At 34.9% G+C, this 19,883-nt stretch overlaps 1 protein-coding gene across 5 annotated transcripts in view; it reads right to left on the reverse strand.

The window, feature by feature from the left end:
- Positions 1-19,883, reverse strand: part of ome (dipeptidyl peptidase 4 omega) — a 123,624-nt gene that overhangs the window by 91,602 nt on the left and 12,139 nt on the right. The window contains exon 1 of one of the 5 annotated variants that reach the window (XM_089096719.1): positions 17,852-18,002. The exons of 1 other annotated variant lie outside the window; for it this stretch is intronic. The gene's annotated coding sequence lies outside the window, so the exon portion shown is untranslated. Of the gene's footprint in view, positions 1-5,412; positions 5,431-5,633; positions 5,724-17,851; positions 18,003-19,883 lie in introns of those variants that run through there. 3 more of the 5 variants (XM_089096723.1, XM_089096720.1, XM_089096724.1) reach the window with 3 other exon arrangements.

Consider the following 19,883-nt stretch of genomic DNA (forward strand, 5'->3'; position numbering starts at 1 on the left):
TTATGCTCGTTTAAACTTCGGAGAAGGCTCACATGACAGGAAATTGAAAGTTCCCGTTGACTTTTTAAGAGTCAAAAGAGATCGGAGGGCAGTTAGCCTCCCTATCCACGCCCAATTTTCCTCAAACCCATCCAACAAGAAGAATCCAATGAAAGAGCATTTTTAAAATAGTTCAAAGGTCAGATAACAAAAACTCCGGTGTCGACAAAACCCCCCTGGGCCCGGCGGGCAGGCATTGTAAGCTATGTCCTGGGGCCGTATGTGGTTCTTCTGAAAGGTATGCTCGTATAAACTTCAGAGAGGGTTCATTTGAATTGAAATTAAAAGTTGTAGTTCATTTTCTCAGAGTAAAAAAGATCGGAGGGTAACTAGACCCTCCCGCCCTCCACGCCTTTGGGTTTATCGGATGGATAAACCCACCCGATAAAAACATGACGTGACTGTTTTGTTTAAAATAGGTCAAACATCACATATTAAATCTCCGGGGTCGACACAACCCCCCAGGGCCAAAGGACAGGCGTTTTAAGTTATACTCTTGTGGTATATATGGTTCTTATAGTAGGGATGCTCGTTTAAACTTCAGAGAGGGCTCATTTAATTGAAAATAGAAAGTTCTAGTTGACTTTTAAAGAGTCAAAATAGACCGAAGGTTAATTATCCCCCCCCACGCCCTTTTTCCCGAAACCCATCCGATAAAAATTTTGAGATAACCATTTTGTTAAAAATATTTCAAACATCCCATAATAAAAACTCCGAGGTTGACAGAAACTTAATTTTTCACTTTGATATTGTTACTTTGATGCCAGTTTTGATACTTTGATGAACATTTGATTTTTTTTTTTTAAGTTTGATTTTGAAATAAGGAATTTTAAAAACTTGAAACTTTTTCAATAAAAAACGAACAACAACTAATTAAAAAAAAACTTTCCGAGAAATAAGTTTTTCAAAGAAAGTAAAGGCCATTTTAAACTTAACTCAGCAGATACAAATACCTGTTAAAATTAAAACTCAAAACGACCAGAAATTACTATTAAAGAATAAATGAAACCCAGAACGAACGGAAATTAAATAAACAATCATAGCAAAAAACATACAACAGTAATGGTATAAATGAATAAATAGATATTTGGTCAGGCTATGATCGGACTGGGATTGGAATCCCATATGGACACGAAAAAAAAATATTTTCACCCTAGGACGCTAATGAAATATGACATACGAAGAAACGCAATCAGTAAGCAAGGCAAACAGGCGCAAAGTACCCATTCCTATCATCTAATAGATAAATCTTAAAACGAGTGAAACTTAAATTGAATGTGCAAATCAAGCTTGAAACGAAGAAAAATCACTACAAACAAGAGTTTGGGTATCACCTCCTTTTCCCACAGTAAAAGTGTAAAAACCTACTGCGTCATTGGCGCTTTACTGAAAACTATATGCGTCTTGAACAGTCTTGGAAAGTATAAACAACATCAAATTAAATATTTAATGTATAATGATATTAATTGTTGAAAGATACATCAGTTGAAGAATTTATTTCACTGTAATATTATTTTTATTTCAATGCTGTAAGAACTGGAAAAGAAAATATTTGTAATATAATTCGTTTCAGTTAAGCGCCAATGACGCAGTAGGCATTTGGTTTTTATTTACAGTTAAGGAAGGAGGCAGTATCCAAACATTTATTTGTGGTGAAACTATATTCGTCTTGAAGCTAATAAATTAAACTGAATATTTGATGTATAATGATATTAATTCCTGAAAGCTCATCAGTTCAAAATTTTACTATAATTTTAATGTTTATTTTCAATATTTAGTACAAAAGAAAATATTTGTAATAAAATTGGTTGTCAGTAAATATAACACTAAAAGGGTACAAATACTTCAAATAGATGGGGGAAAAATCGTGATTTAAAAAAAAAACAAAAAAAAAAAAAAATTAGGAAACGTACCCAAGACACTCTAATTTGAAGTCCAACGCTGTACTGACAGAACCACGCAACTAATAATATGATTTGATATATTGGTGTTTGTACCTTAATTGCGGAGCTTATTAAGGGGGCTTGGAGGAGGAATATACGGGAGGTGTTCTTGAAAACATCCAGTTAAGGGTTTCGGATCATAATTATTGCAATGATGATATCGTTTTATACTTCCAAGCTTTTCCACTTAAGAAGTGACACCAAAAGTGTTGTTTTTATTCAGGGGCATAATTTGCTATGGGGCAGGGGTTCAACTGCCCCCTCAGAACCCAGTTCTCCCCGACCCCAGTTTTTCCCCTAGCTGAAATTTGGTTTCTTCAAAAATATTGCAAAACTAAGACAAGCCTGCATAATTCAGAGAAACGGGTCAGTTTTCTTTCGTAAGTCTTTGCATTTATGGTACTATAAGTCTTATTTTTCATTTCTAACTGACATTTTCACTTGATCTGAAAAAGATTGGTTCACCTTCCCCCCCCCCGGATTTTGACGAAATTACGCCCCTGTTTTTAGTGTTATATCACACTTAGTGTTCCACGGATAGTAGAATTGATAAAAATTACTTAGATATGATCAATAGCTTTCAAATGAGGCATTATACGTCACTTTAAAAAGTTCTGGTAGCCCAGTAGCCCCAGCTTTTTCACTTGAGACAAGGCATCCAAAATTTTGTTTTTTAGTGCCATTTGGAACTTGCTGATGGTGGAATTTATAGGAAGGAAAGACGTATATATGAGCAATATTTTTTATATGAGCTACTAAAAATTAGATACAGGCGATACCAACCCACGATAACAATACGCCCATACCGTTGCTCGTGATTTCGATGCGTCCGATACCAATACAACGTACAGCTCTTTCCCCAGGGACTATGGAGGGTCATATCATAACTAAAACCATAGATATTGGACCTTTGTACTATATTGAACAAAATGACTATCTCGAAATTTTGATTGGATGCCTTTGGGGCGAGGGGGCCTTTAGGGGAGGGGGTCTAGTTGCCCTCCAATCTTTTTGGTCACTTAAAAAGGGCACTAGAAAATCTAATTTCCACTCGAATGAGCTATTACAATCTCTATATGATGCCTCGGTCACTCCCTAGCCCTGCTAAAAAAAAAAAGAAAAAAAACAGAGACAGATCAGTGCTACCCATGCAAAAAAGTGATTTTCCTTGTTGTTCAAGGAGGGAGGGGGGTGGAATTTCCCTGTAAAAGATTTTTGACCATGCTGATTCCAATGGTACATTTTTCATTTCGATCTGCTGCCTTTTTCGAGGGGTTTTAGCCTTTTTTCAAAATCACAATCAATTTCATTTCGCAGTAAAATTTTACTTTTAGGACGAACCGAAATAATTGTTACCATTCCCGAATAAGTGTCAGATGGCAATTTTTTTCACTAGTTAGGTTTTTTACTAAACTCGGTTTTTAACTTTTGGTTACTATTGGCTGTGGTTCGCTCTTAACTAGGTTGCAGCTACTGCTGCAACCATGATACCCAACTATCACCCTGTATAAGTTTCTGATGATAAATTATCATAATGTAAAAAAAAAGTTTAAATAATTCTTTGCTTACGGATCGAGTAAACACCGCTAGTCTAACCTATTTTGGAAGAGGTCACTCTTAAATTTTCCAGGTAGACGAGCAGACTTTTTTTCATTAGAAAAAAAAATTAGAAAATAATTTTTTGAGCAAATTAGTCAAGCAGACTATTAGTTTAATGAACATCCTCTCATGTCGTTTTCAGGGCTATAATCAGTGTTCTGAAGCTTATGTTCGTTTTTTTACCAATATGTTTCTATCAAAAAGTTCGTGGTAACGAGTTGTTAATAAGGAGCGACCCGGCTCAATAGTAACCAAAACTCTAAAAAACGGAATTCTGATACCAGTAGATACATCAAAAGAATCGCATTTTTATGCTGATTTCAAATATTTAAGTTTCATCTTGCCCATCAAAAGTTACGAGCCTTAAAAAAATGCCTTATTTTGAAAAGAGGGGGACACTCCCCCTAACAGTGATAGAATCTTAATGAAAATCAAACCATCATATTTAGAGTATAAGAGAACCCTAGTGTATGGGTTTTAAGCTCCTATCTGCAGAAATGTGGAATTTTGCATTTATTGCCAAAAAGATCACGGATGCGTGTTTATTTGTTTGTTTTGTTGTTTTTTTCCCAGGGGTGATCGTATCGATCCAGTGGTCAAAAAATATTTCAAGAGGGCTCTTTCGAACGGAAATTAAAAGTTCTAGTGGCCTTTTTAAGTGGCCAAAAAAATTGAAAGGCAACTAGGCACCCTCCCACGTTCAGTTTCTTCCCAATGTCACCCGATCAAAATTTTGAGACAGCCATTTTGTTCAGCATAGTCAAAAACCTAATAAATATGTCTTTGAGGACGACTTAATCCCCCACAGTCCCCGGGGGAAGGGCTGCAAGTTATGAACTTTGCCCATTGTTTACATACAGTATTTGTTATTTAAAAGCAAGCAGACGTTTTCAGGAGAGATTTTTTGTGGTGGAGAGGGGATCAGAGGAGGGGGCTATATGGGAGGATCTTTCCATGGAGGATACTGTCATAGGGGAAGGGACATTTCTATGAGGGAGCACCGGATTTCCCAGCATTATTTAAAAAAAACAATGAGAAATTAAATAAAAAACAAGTTTTTTCAACTGGAAGCAAGGAGTAACATTAAAACTTAAAACGAACAGAAATTATTACGTATATGAGGGGTTCTCCCCCTAGTCAATACCTCGCTCTTTTACGCTAAAATTTGTATAGTACTTTCAAAAAAGCTATCTTATCTAATTAAACGGCGTTTGTGATTCAGCGGTCATTCTTAAAGAATTGGAACAAAATTCGAAATTTAGCGTAAAGAGCGAGGTATTGACTAGGAGGAGAACCCCTCATTTAAGAAATAAAAATATACGAATATAAAAGTTCGTCATGTAAGTTATCTCGTAAGTTACGTCCGATCAAATTTCGAGAAAGCCATTTAACCAAAAAAAAGTAAAATTAGTATGCAAATTTCATTTTAATTATTCATACACGGAGAGTTAAAAATACAAGTTTTTTTTAACTGAAAGTAAGGAGCGACATTGAAACTTAAAACGAACAGAAATTGTTCCGTATATGACAGGGGCTGTCCCTTTCTCAACGTCTTGCTCTTTACGCTAAAGTTTTTTATTGATTTAAAAAATAGAGTTTTGAAAAAAAGTCAAACTTTAGCGTAAAGAGCAAGGCGTTGAGGAAATGACAGCCCCTTTCGTATACGAAATTATTTCTGTTCGTTTTAAGTTTTAATGTCACTCCTTACTTTCAGTTAAAAAACTTGTTTTTTTTATTTAATCTCTTGAAGTATCGATTTGTTGAAAGAATTTCTTAAAAGTGCCCACGGCTTTTTCTTTCTTTTGGTCACATAATGACAAGAAAAACATACCACAGTGCATATTCAATCCAAAAGGGCCATGTGACACAGCCCCTTTCATATACGAAATTATTTCTGTTCGTTTTAAGTTTTAATATGACTCCTTACTTTCAGTTAGAAAACTTGTTTTTTTTTTATTTAATCTCTTGAAGTATCGATTTGTTGAAAGAATTTCTTAAAAGTGCCCACAGCTTTTTCTTTCTTTTGGTCACATAATGACAAGAAAAACATACCACAGTGCATATTCAATCCAAAAGGGCCATGTGACGAAAATTTTAAATTTCTATTCCCGTATTATATCTATTTTTGGCACCAGGAACTTACTGTATCGATATCAAAAACAAATCCCAGACTATGATCCCACAGGTGGTATTTCAATATAAACGGCCTTTAAAAACACCACAAAACAACAATAAAGTTTGGTAAGATTGGACGACAAGCTTTTCGGCTTACTTTGTTTTGATTTAATAAACAAATAAAGAATTCTAAATTAAAATACAGATTTCCAAAATAATTCTTTGCGCAACATCCCCTGAAAACTATTTTCATGATTGCAGCAGTAGCTGCTATTTAGTAAATAGTGAACTACGACCCGTAGTAACCGGAATTTAAAGACCACGATTTTTTACAAAATTGTCAAGTGAGAGAAAATCCTTAGCCGACATTTAATTTTAAAATGATTTTTCAGTAAAGCGCTAGTTTTTCACAATTCTATAAACATGAGAAAATATTATTAGTCTGTATATTTGAGCTAGTTTTATAGATATATTTTGCAAAGGCAAAATATTCATTTTGAGCTTAAATTTCACTCTTTACTCCTATGAGAAAAGTGTTTTGGTTAATTTTAAATTAAATTGTATTTAATTTAAATTAAATGCGGACCTGAGTCCGCATTTCACCTGCAAAAAATCTTTTTAAGGCAAAATCAGGTGCAATTTCATTATTGCATTCCTTAGATGTTCAAACATGTTTTTTACATTGAAAAAACATAAATTAAGATACTTTTAGACACTTTATCTTTCTTTTTTTTCTTTTTCACTTTTCCTTCAAAATACTGAAAGTAATTGAGTGGTTTTACCATATAAAAACTAGTTTGATATAGAGCAGTCCTAACTTAAGTAAGAATTAACAGCCTTAATTTAAGTTTTAAAAAAAATTAAATTCAAACCAGAAGAAAGTCTACCTTTTGGTAGAAATTCAACCAGGACTTGTCATAGCAGGCATGGAAATTCAAACAGAAAATTTATGCATATAGATATAATTTTTACAGGGGATTTATTAACATTTGAAAGATCTTAAGCCGAACTGGCCAGCCATAACAAAAACCAAAAAAGAGAAAAAACAAAAAAAAAAACACACAAACGAGACCGTGGCCAGTGGAGAGAAAAGAAAACACAAATGCAAAACAACGCGGATATTCCGCCTGTATCCAAACACGGCGTCTTCAGCACGAAAGAAACACAAGAAGAACAGGATAAAAAACAAGATAAAACTAAAAACCAATAAAAACACCACAAAAAAAAAAAAAAAAAAAAAAAAAAAAAAAAAAAAAATGTACAATTGGCGCAAAATGATCCACATAGGGAAAAGATGCTATTATAGAGTTAATTAAGTGTGGACACCAGAGTAACTGTGGAAAAATAAAAAAAACTGTAAATTACTTTAATTATTCTGTTGCGAAATAATCCTTTTGTTAGCTATTACTGAAGCAAATCGTTTTGGTCTAGCAGGTAAACTAGTCCCCTGGTGATTATTTAAAATATTAACTCCCTTGTTGACTGTTCATTCACTCTTTAGAAGGTTATCATAAATTCGGTCAATATTTAAATTATCTATGTCCCTATTTATTGAAAGGTTGGCACATATAAGTTTTTTAATTTCTATGGGTTCCCTCACCCATTGAGTGTAACCCTTATGATTTGAAATAGCTAAGGCTTCATCAAATTTTACAAAATGATCTGGTTGAAGCCAAATGTGCTCTGCTAAAGCTGAAACAAAAGTTTCTGGAGGCTTGCTTAATTGTAGGGTTTTTTCTATTGAGTTTCGGTGTTCAATAAACCTTTCAACAAATTGTTGGTGAGTCCTACCGATATAGAACTTCCCACAAGAACACGGAATTTTATACACCCCACTTACTAAATTTCCCCTGGTTACATCCTTACCAGAACTAAAAAAAACTACCCAATAGCCTCAACAATTTGAAACATGTATCAATACCAAATTTACGTAAAACCCGTGAACTTTTCTCACCCAAACCAGGTATATATGGTAATGAAATGAAACTTTTAATACAACTAAATCTAAAGACTGAGAAACCCCAATAACCCTACTATCATGTTTAACCCGTCTATTTTTAATTAATTTATCAATGAACTTATTTGGATAAATATTACAAAACAAAATATCCCTCAAGTATAGCAATTTCAAATCCAGAAATTCTTGGGAAAAAATTCTATAGGCTCTATCTACTAGTGAAATTACAACCCCCCTTTTCACCGACATAGGGTGACAAGAATGAAAATTTAAATACCTATCATTGTGTGTTGGTTTTTCTGTAAATCGAGAAAAGTAAATGGAGATCCATTTTAATTAATAAAATATCCAGAAAAGGTAACTTATTATTATCCTCAAACTCAACTGTAAATTTAATATTATTATCAAAACTATTTAAATGCTTGCAAACTAGGTCTAAGGAGTCCAATCCATGTTTCCAAACACACACCACATCATCCATGAACCTACCCCAGAAGCAAGGGGAGATTCTAAAACTGTGTATAGCGGAGGTTTCAATGGCATCTATGAATAGATTTGCCAATAAAGGAGAAAGAGAACCCCCATAGGTAACCCAAAAATTTGTCTATAAAACTCCCCTCGAAAATCAAAATAAAAAAAATTCATTTACTAGAATAATTAGTCTCATAATGACTTCAATATCCAAACTGGCTAAAGTCACATCTTGTATTAAATCAAAGTGTTTTTCTAATTTACTTTTTAAAACGTCCTCGCACCTTTTTAAATCACAAGTTGAATACATGGACACAACATCGAAACTGCAAAAAATTGAACTATCCTCCAACCGACAAAATGTCGGTAGCATTGCGTCCACTTTTGGGAACACAAAAATCATATTTAAAAAATTCGACTGATCTTACTAATAAATTGCGAAATTTCACGCTGGATAATAGTTCAATTCTTTGCAGTTTTGATGTTGTGTCGATGTATTCAAATTGTGATTTAAAAAGGTGCGAGGATATTTTTAAAAAGTAAATTAGAAAAACACTTTGATTTAATATAGGATGTGACTTTAGCCAGTTTGGATATTGAAGTCATTATGAGACTAATTATTCTGGTAAATGAATTTTCTTTTTATTTTGGTTTTCGAGGGGAGTTTTATAGACAAATTTTTGGGTTACGTATGGGGGCTTCTCTTTCTCCTATATTGGCAAATCTATTAATAGATGCCATTGAAACCTCCGCTATAAACAGTTTTAGAATATCCCCTTGCTTCTGGGGTAGGTTCATGGATGATGTGGTGTGCTTTTGGAAACATGAATTGGACTCCTTAGACATATTTTGTAAACATTTAAATAGTTTTGATAATAATATTAAATTTACAGTTGAGTTTGAGAACAATAATAAATTACCTTTTCTGGATATTTTATTAATTAATAGGGATCTCCATTTACTTTTGTCGATTTACAGAAAACCAACGCACAATGATAGGTATTTAAATTTTCATTCTTGCCACCCTATGTCGGTGAAAAGGGGGGTTGTAATTTCACTAGTGGATAGAGCCTTTAGAATTTGTTCCCAGGAATTTCTGGATTCGGAATTGTTATACTTGAGGGATATTTTGTTTCGTAATAGTTATCCAATTAAGTTCATTGACAAAATAATTGAAAATAGACGGGTTAAACATGATAGTAGGGTTATTGGGGTTTATCAGTCATTAGATTTAGCTGTATCAAAATGCTTCATTTCGTTACCGTATTCACATGGTTTGGGTTAGAAACTTTCACGGGTTTTACGTAAATTTGGTTTTGATACATGTTTCCAATTGTTGAGGCCAATGGGTGATTTTTTTAATTTTGGTAAGGATATAACTCGGGGAAATTTAGTAAATGGGGTGTATAAAATTCCGTGTTCTTGTGGGAAGTTCTATATTGGTAGGACTCACCAACAATTTGTTGAAAGGTTTATTGAACGCCGAGACTCCAAAGAAAAAACCCTACAAGTAAGTGAGCCTCCAGCAACTTTTGTTCCAGGTATAGCAAAGCACATTTGGCTTGAACTAGATCATTTTGTAAAATTTGATGAAGCCTTAGCTATTTCAAATGATAAGGGTTACACTCAATGGGCGAGGGAAGCCATAGAAATTAAAATACATATGTTTGCTAACCTGTCAATAAATAGGGACACAGGTAATTTAAATATTGACCCAATTTATGATAACCTTCTAAAGAGTGAATCAACAGTCAATAGATAGATATTTATTGCAACAAAAGCCTTTTCGGGCCATAGCAAAATAACAAAACAAAAATAAATACAAAAAAAAACACACAATAAATTACTCATAATTCATCAAAAAAGTTTCTCTATGTGCCATACCCACTCTTACAAATTTACCCAACCTTCTAAAATCATCAAAATATATACTTTTTAAAAATTTTTCAAACCAATCCACCCCTCCAAAATCAGTTGAAAACACTTCCCTCCTCAAATTTCTTAACTCCTGGCATGTACCCATAAAATGGATAAGATCTTCCTCCTCTCCACACATAGGACACTGGTAAGGACCATTTTTAATCCAAAATTCCCAATATTGACCAAATTTATGATAACCTTCTAAAGAGTGAATCAACAGTCAATAATGGAGTTAAGATTTTAAATAATCACCAGGGGACTATTTTACCTGCTAGACCAAAATGATTTGCTTCAGTAATAGGTAACAAAGGGATTATTTCGCAACAAAACAATTAAAGTAATTTACAGTTTTTTTATTTTTCCTCGGTTACTCTGGTGTCCTCACTGAAGTAACTCTATAATAGCATCTTTTCCCTACGTGGATCAGTTTGCGCCAATTGTACATTTTTTTTTTTTTTATGGTGGTTTTATTGTTTATTAGTTTTATCTTGTTTTTTTTTATCCTGTTGTTCTTGTGTTTCTTTCGTGCTGAAGACGCCTTGTTTGGATACAGGCGAAATATCCGCGTTGTTTTGCATTTGTGTTTTCTTTTCTCTCCACTGGCCACAGTCTCGTTTGTTTGTTTGTTTTGTTTTTAGATTTTTCTCTTTGTTGGTATTTATTAACATTGACAATTATTTTCGTTCCAAAAATAGATTCATAGGTGGTGGCGGATCCAGGGGGAGGGGGTGCGCCCCCCCCCCATAGCATAGTCTAAAATAGTGTAATTTGCCTAATTAACTCAAGTTTGCGTTAATTAAACTTGCTCCAAACGCAAGTTTATTGGATTAACCTATTTTACACCCCTCCCCCTTAAGTTGTTTTTTCGGGTCAACCTATTTTGCCCCCCCCCTAAAAAATTCTGGATCCGCCCCTGTTCATAGGTGTAATCAGCAGTAAATTTCGGGTTATTTCTTCCTTCTCCCTCTCTCCTATATGGCCCAAGAATACATTTGATCGTTGACTATTGTTCTTGTTTAACTGTTTCACATAGTTTAGATCAGATATAAAACATACGACCCATGGGCCATCACTAATCTACGAAGTCTTTTGCAACGATGCATAATATTGCCATACTTAAAAATGATGTCGGGTCCACATTCTTCATTTTTACTCTTTAAAAATATCTATTTTCTTTGTGGCACAAAAAAAAAACTTTTTTGTACCTTTTAGTGCTTTCGGATAAAAAACATTTTTGTTGAAACACAGGTTTAGAGAAAGCCTACCTCTAGTAGTGGTTTTATGCAAAAAACAAGTCATGCTTGTGGCCAAAATCAAAATTACACAAAACTATGCGCCGATTATCTATTCCGAGCTGCCACTCAATAGGGTCTTTTCAAAGACCTTGGGATTTCATTCCTGAGCTTAGGACCTTCCGAAAACCTATTCTAATCAATTGATATGTATTGATTTTCTGTAGTATGGCTCTATAGCATAAATTTAATATTTCATTTTAAGGGAGGCGGGGCGCTAATCTAGATTTTGCCGTGGGCACTAGAGAGGCCAGAACCGCCGCGGAATTCACCCCAGAATTACATAATTCCATTGAAATTGCTGTTTTTGCCCTAGAATGAAGAAGTGTTATTTCAGCGTCTGACAAGATGCACAGAAAGGAGAAAATGAATTCACGCCTGAATTTCTTAACTACCCTGAAATGCAATGAAGTCATTTTGGCGTCTGTGAAGGGTAAACAGGAAAGAAGAAATGAATTCGTGCCAGAAAATAAATCCATGTGAGTGACGTCACAAATATACACACTTAAAGAGTAAAACTTACATAATTTTTTCCCAGGGCTGGTTGTATAGTTAGTAGTATCTATGATTCATGTAAAATTACAAAAATGACAAATGACACCGAATAGCTAAAGAAAAAGGCATGGAACAAGAAACAGCAAAAATACAACTGAATTGCGAACGAAAACGTTGCAAAACGAAATCTACGGTTACAAGACAAAGCAAAATTACACTGGAATAAATGAACACGTTAGTTTACCGTTGTTAGCGTCTTTGATTTTCTTAATGAAAATCACAACATCAAATTCAGCATATCAGAGAACCTTGCTGTAGAGGATAAAAATGTGGAGTTTAGCTTTTTTTCCAGGGGTGATGGTATTGAACCAGTTATCCTAGAGAATCGGGAGAGGGCTCATTTGATCAGTAATCAAGTGTTCTTGTGCCCTTTTTAAGTGACCAAAATATTATAGGGTAGTTAGCCTCCCTTCCCCGTCCCTATTTTCCCAAAAGTCACCCGATCAAAATTGTGACATAACCATTTTATTCAGCATAGTCGAAGATCTAATAATTATGTCTTTGAGGGTGACTTGACCCCCTAGATTTCCCGGGGGAAAGGCGGCAAAATATGAACTTTGCCCATTGTTTACATATAGTATTGGTTATTGGGGAGTATAAAAACATTTTTCGGGGGATTTTTCTGGAGGAGGGGAGGGGTTAAGTGGGAAGACCTTTCCATGGAGGAATTTTTCGAGGGGGAAAGAAATTTTCCACCGAGGGGGAGCTTTATTTTCCGGTCTCATTTAAAAAACAATTAGAAATTAAATTTATAACAAGTTTTTTCAACTGAAAGTAAGGAGCGACATCAAAACACAAAACGGACAGAAATTAGTACTTACAAGAGGGGACTGCATTCTCTTCACTCTTTATGCTAAAGTTTTTTTTAGAACTTTTAAAAAAACTTAGTATTCTAATTCAACGGTACTTGTGTTTCAGGAGTCATTCTTAAATTATTGGAACAAAAAGCCAAACTTTAGCGTAAAAAGCGAGGTATTGAGGAGGGGCAGACCCTCATATACGCAATAATTTCTGTTCGTTTTAAGTTTTAGTGTTGCCCCTTATTTTCAGTTGAAAAAACTTGTTTTTCTTTTGTTTAATTAGTATCTATGACACGTCCAAAATAACACAAGATGACAAATGACTCTGAACAGCTAAAGACGATGGTACGGAACAAAAAATAGCAAAAATCACAATGAACTGCAAGCAAAAATTTGACTCAATACTAAAGAATAACACGATAATTGTGCTATTGCGTAATTTAGATATTTCAGAAATTATAACGGAATAAGGAATGTGTTATTTTAATATATCTAAAGGATATACAGGAAGGAATTGAATTCAGACCAGAATTTTATATTTCAACTTAAATTGCTGGTTTTTGACTTGAAACTGAAGAAAAAACGATAATTATGCCAATGCATAAGTTAGATATCTCAGAGGGCATAAGCAATAGAAAATTCCTGGTTGCTACTGAATTTTATAACAATGCGATTAAAGCAAAATATAAAAACTGGGGAAAAGCCGGAAAAAAATATTTTTTGGTATCTATGACGTCCAGCAAAAGCACACATGATTTTGAATGAATCCGTTTACTGTTATAGTATAGTTTTTTAAAGTGAAAATTATCTTGTATTTTAAAACAAGTAGAAACTACCGCAAATGAGGGCAGGGCTACTGCCCCCCGAAATACTCTAAAAACCAGAATTTCATGTTGTATTCAACAATTAAGCTTATGCAGATTTTCGAGGTTAACACAATTAAATTTATTTTTATTATGTCACCTTCACACCAAATTTTTATGTACTACTACTACTACTACTACCAACTCACTCCATTTTAATTGCAATGTCTCCATTCCAATCGATTCATGGTCCCCCTCTTTAAACCCTCTCAAGAAATTCCAATTTCCCTTAAATCCTTCTTTACGATCTCTCCCAGCCCATTCGGGCTTAATTACTTAAAATTAAAAGGATAAGACATCATTTCTGAATCTTGGCTTTTTTAATAGACAGATGTGACAATCTTATGGTTCGAACAAGAGACTTGTAAACACTTAAACTTTGTGAAATTCCTGTAAAACCCAGTTGAATGGCCTTGCAAATTTATCTCCAGATAAAAACTACAGGCAATACACCTATTAGAGCATTTGGCAACTCCGTTATCGTTTCCATCTGTGAAGGTGAATTACAATCAGTATTGTTTATTACGGTTTATTGTCGGAAGAAGTCAAGCGATCGAATTTAAATGAATGATGATTTTAAAACTGATTGCTATTGAAATATGAATAAACAGATGGATTCAAATCAAAGAAATATTGTGGCCAAGCCATCGTTAATGCAAATCTGTGGCCTCTGGCTCCTCTTTTTCCCTTAGAGAAGGAAATATGGAGCAGCCATCGTTAATGCAAATCTGTGGCCTCTGGCTCCTCTTTTTCACTTAGAGAAGGAAATATTGTGGAGCAGCCATCGTTAATGCAAATCTGTGGCCTCTGGCTCCTCTTTTTCCCTTAGAGAAGGAAATATGGAGCAGGACATTTATTCAATATGTTTTAACGGTTGTTACAACACGTCGTTTGTTTAGAGCAGCAATTTTTCTTTTCTCAGGAGGGAGGGGCCTGAAGCTTACCATTTTCATAGTGAGTGAGTTTTGGGACACTAATAGAAAAAAAGAAGTTTTCTGACGGAAGTAAAAAGCGAAATTAACTCAAAGCGAACAAAAACAACTGCTTCTTAGCCCATGCAACATATATCTATAAATTTAGCGCAAGCAAACTGACATTTCCCTAAGTTTGCAGGATTATGGAAAGGTGGCGCTTTACTGAAATACAAAACTCATGCAAAAACAGACGGTGGTCTAAGTGCAGGGATTTCCTGATCATGAAGGAGCCTGGAGACCATAGAAGATTAACTTGCAAGGCTCTTAATGATTTTTCACCAGCCATGATATTGATAACTTTTAACATATAATTAAAATATTTCCAAAAGCTAAAAAGGAAATATTTTAGTTACCCAGAATTATTAAGCAGAAAAGGTACTTGTCAGTTATTCCGACCACACTCAAGAAGTGACGTTAGGTTAATCATAATGAAATGCATCAAAGTTAGATGAAAATATAATACTTTAGAAACAAAATTATGAAAACTACAAAAGAGAATTGTGGAAAACAGGCCAGTCAGAACGCATTATATTAAATACCTAACTTAATCTAATCGATTGTATATATTAAATACTTAATTAAAATATACCGCCATAGCAGTTTGTCTCACTGAGGCTAAACTAGTTATCTCTGAACGTAGAGAAACAAACCGGTTTCACTCATATCAAGAACCTGAGTGTGGTCAGAATAACTGACAGGTACCGCAGAATACTATAATGACAGAAGGATTTATAATGCATCTCTACAGAGATGTAAACTATGGGAAACTGCGGAAATACATTGTGATGTTTGCAGAAATCAGGAACAAATAAACCATAATATGAATTCCAAACACCTATTCATTCCTGTCTAAAATACGAAAAATTCTAATTTATTACGTAACTTTTGAAGGTAGTTCATACTCCTCACACTCATCAACACAAGTAATTTAACTTTGGTTTGACCAAACATTGATGAAGAAACACCTAATCAGAGGCAACGCTGGAGCGTTGTCTATAGTAAAGGCCATACAGCTCCAATGTTTTATTATTTATTTTTTTCCCCCAGAGGCACTTCATATGGAAGGGGTTGTCATAGAAACTTCAAAGGGGGCTCATTTGATTGGAAATCAAGACTTCTAGTGCCCTTTTTAAGAGTCAAAAATGATTGGAGGGCAACACGCCCCCCACGCCCATCATTCCCCCAAACACATCCAATCAAAATTTTGAGATAGCCATTTTGTTCAGCATAGTTGATTTTCAGATAGAAAATATGTTTTTGAGGAGGACACTCCCCCACAACCCCCAAGGCGAGGGTTTTAAGTTATGCCCTGGGGGTATATAAGGTTTTCAAAGAAGGCGTTGTCGTGGAAACTTCAAAAAAGACTCATTCCATCGGAAATTCAAAGGACTAGTGCCCTTTTAAATAGTCGAAAGTGATTGGAGCGCAACTAACCCCCCCCCCCTCCCCGCGCAAATCATTCCCACAAACAAATCCAATCAAAATTTTGAGATAGCCGTTTTGTTCAGCGTAGTTAAATGCCAGATAGAAAATATGTTTTTGAGGGGGAAGCTCCCCCCACAACCCTCAAAGCAAGGGTTTTAAGTTATACCCTGGGGGGATATAAGGTTTTTATAGAAGGTGTTGTCGCAGAAACTTCAAAAAAGGCTCATTCGATTGAGAATTCAAAGGGCTAGTGCCCTTTTTAATAACTATAGCAGTGTTCTCTGATACGCTGAATCTGATGGTGTGATTTTAATAGAGTTCTATGACTTTTAGGGGTTGTTTCCCCCTTTTTTCGAAAAATAAGGCAAATTTTCTCAGGCGCGTAACTTTTGATGGGTAAGAAACTTATATGGTATGGCGCTAAACTTGATGAGACTTATATATTTGAAATCAGCATAAAAATCTGATTCTTCTGATGTATCTATTGGTATAAAAATTCAGTTTTTTAGAGTTTCTGTTACTATTGAAACTGGTCGCTCCCTACTTACAGTTCGTTACCAGGAACTGTTTGACTAGTGTATTCATTGAAATAACTCATTTTTAACTCTAGAAACTAGTATACGGAGTGCCTAACTGCTCAACAATTCTGACGCGTAAAACTGCAGCTTGAATCACCTTAATTTCGGTGGATCACATACATTGTGGTTTTTCTATGGAAGAGGAGGAGGATAAAGGAAAGGTAACCAACCAAGGTAAACGTAGAATTAGCTTAGGAGTAAAAATTTTTCTGATTTTTGCACGAAAGAACTATTTTAGCGCTATTTCATCATGTGTAACACTGTAGCACGTGCTTCAATTTGTAGCACTTTCGTAACACAATTTTTTAATTTTGTCATGGACGAAATGATGAGGATTTTGAAAAAGGTTAAGGAATTAACAAAAAGTTTGGACCGCATTTTTCCGTATTTGTTTGAGAGATTTGAGCGAAGTTTGATTTAACCAGGACCACTTTTTTGCCGTGCTTGTTCCGAAAGATTGATGCTAAGTTTGAAAAAAACGGACAAAAAAAAGTGATCTAGAACTAATCCAACTAAACTTATTGGGCCATGCGCAAGCCGCGACACACGCAAAATTTTTTTGGATTTTAGCACCGAAAATCTGGGCAATTTTAGAACTTTATAAGCTAACCATCATAGCAGTCTTGGTTTTCAAAGGCTCGGGCGTATTTTGGCTTGTTTTTCAAAAGCTCGGGCATGTTTTTTGTTTGATTTTCTGGCAACCCTGCTGCCATCGGCGGTCCAGTGTATATTACCCTGGAACGCGTATTTTCGCAGAAACTTCCTCAAATTGCCTTTGAAACCAACTCGAGATTTCAAAACTCACTTGTTATTCCTAAAAACAAAAAAACATCTAATAATAACGTTGCGCTACTAATTACCGATTTATATATGTGTATTGGAATAAATTAATTTAAAATTGGATCCTTTAAAATTTAGTGTTACAAAGGTGAAGCCAAGTTTTGCGTTCAAGAGAAATCTGTCTTGTCTACCCGTCAAAAAAATCAAATGTCGCTTATGTTTTGAAAATCTTTCTTCAATCGATTGAAAACAAAAAATGGGTAAAATTCTACTTTAGCTACTTTTGACTATCTTGGAATGGGGTTAGGCTAGGAAAATGAAAGTTCAAGAGATGGTACTAAATTCAGTATTGTTTGAAATTTTATCGTATTTTCAAGGAATTGTCCTAATGGAGGCGGACAGTTCTAAGGACAAATCTTTGACCCTGACCTTGTCTAGGCTTACGGGGAAACCAAACGCGTGCAGATTTACAACAGCTTCGTCAAATGCATTTTCTATAAGAAGCGGCGTATTAAAAAAAAGCAATAAAATCAAATATACCTCATTATAATGAAATCCTAATATTTACCACAAAATAAGCTTCCACTACGTTTCACACCAGACAAGAGTTTCACACCGTAAAGGTGGACAGATCAGATTTCTTGCCTTCAAGCATCAAGGTTATCTCATAGGTTTTTCACTGCCAAAGTCAAAAACCTGCATGGCTATCTCTCAAATATAAACCGTAACAATGATAGCAAAACAAGCCCTTATTTACCGCAATTTCCTATTTATTCGCAGATAATAAAAGGTTTACAGTAGCAGTATTCTTTCGAAATGCAGTTCTTAATAAGATAAATGCTTCATAATTTATTCATAAGATAAAATCCATATTCTGTTGCCTATAGATCTGGTTGAATATTACATTGACCCATATAAGGGTTTCGATATCACTTCCTATTCCTTGTTTTTTTTGTTTTTTTTTTTTTTTTTTTTTACATGGCTATGCTTTCAGCCAAGTTAATAGCAAGGCCGTACCTAGGATTTTTTTCGGAGGGGTTTTTGCTAAAAAAAAATTCGGGGGGGGGGGGGGTACACAAAAAAACTAAAAAAACGCATACAAAATTTGTTCAACTATCAATAAAGGTCCAAATATTTGGGCTCAATATCCAGAAGCCTTAGTCAGCAGAAACAAAAAAGAAAGAAAAACCAAACTATACTAGATTAAACAAATGCATGTTAACAAAAGGGGAACAAATTACAAACGGTAAAAAGTCACATCTTAATAAATTCCAGTAAAAGTCCGTTGTTAAGACGTGAGTTTTTATCGTTTATAGTTATTGTCTGATAGTTTATGTTTTGTTAATTTTTTCCCTTTATTTTATATGCTTAAGTTCAAATTAGTATGGTTTGTTCTTTTTTTCTCCCTTTTCTGTTTCCATTGATGAAGAAGCAGAAATATTTAGACCTTTATTTGTGATCTAAAGATGATCCTGTTTGTCGTTTTGTTGCCTTAAGGCATTATATCGGGTTTTTATCGTTTGTATTTTGTTCGTTTTTTCCTCTTGTCTTTATATCCTTCTGTTTAATTTATCATAGTTTGTTCCATTTTTCCGTTGATAAAGGCTTCCGGGCGTGAAGCCCAAATATTTGGGTCTTTAATATTATTAATTTGAAAAAAAAAATCCACTAAAGAAGTTTCAGAGGCAACGCTATAGCGTTGCCTATAGTAAAGGTCATACGGCTCCGATATTTTATTATTATTTATTTATTTACCCCCCCCCCCCATACACACACTCTTTTTCCCCAAGCCCATCCGATAAAATTTTTAAAATAGCCATTTCGTTAAAAATAGTTCAAAGGTCAGATAAGAAAAAGCTCCTGTGTCGACGCACCCCCCCTCAGGGCCCAGAGGCAGTCGTTGTAAAATACTCTGGGGGCATACATAGTTCTTACGGAAAGGATGCTCATATAAACTTTGAAGAGGGCTCATTTGATTGGAAATTGAAAGTTCTTGTTCACTTTTTAAGAGTTAAAAGAGACCGGAGGGCAACTAGCCCCCTTTCCACGCCCCAAATGCATCAGATAAAAATTTTGAGATAGATATTTGTTAAAGATAGCTCAAAGTTCAGATAACAAAAACTCCGGTGTCGACACAGCCCCCCAGGGCCCGGGAGAGAAGGCTAAACTTCTGAGAGAACTCATTTGATTGGAAATTCAAATTTCGAGCACATTTTTTAATAGTCATAAGAGCTCCGAGGGCAACTAGGCCCCCCCCCACACACGCCTTCTTTTTCCAAACCCATCAGATGAAAATTTTGAGATAGACATTTTGTTAAAAATAGTTCAAAGTTCAGATAACAAAATCTCCTGTGTCAACAAAGGCCCCCAGAGCCCGGGGGTAGGCGTTGTAGGTTATGCCCTGGGGGCATATATGGTTGTTATGGAAGGGATGCTCGTATAAACTTCATTGAGGGCTCATTTGATTGGAAATTGAAAGTTGTAATGCACTTTTTAAGAGTCAAAAGTTATCGGAAGGCAGCTAGCCTCTCCCCACACTCCATTTATTTTTTCCCAGAGGCACTTCATACAG

This window comes from Artemia sp. Qi Xiang Cuo, chromosome 11 (genome assembly GCF_049724085.1).
Source record: "Artemia sp. Qi Xiang Cuo chromosome 11, ASM4972408v1, whole genome shotgun sequence".
NCBI lineage: Eukaryota > Metazoa > Arthropoda > Branchiopoda > Anostraca > Artemiidae > Artemia > Artemia sp. Qi Xiang Cuo.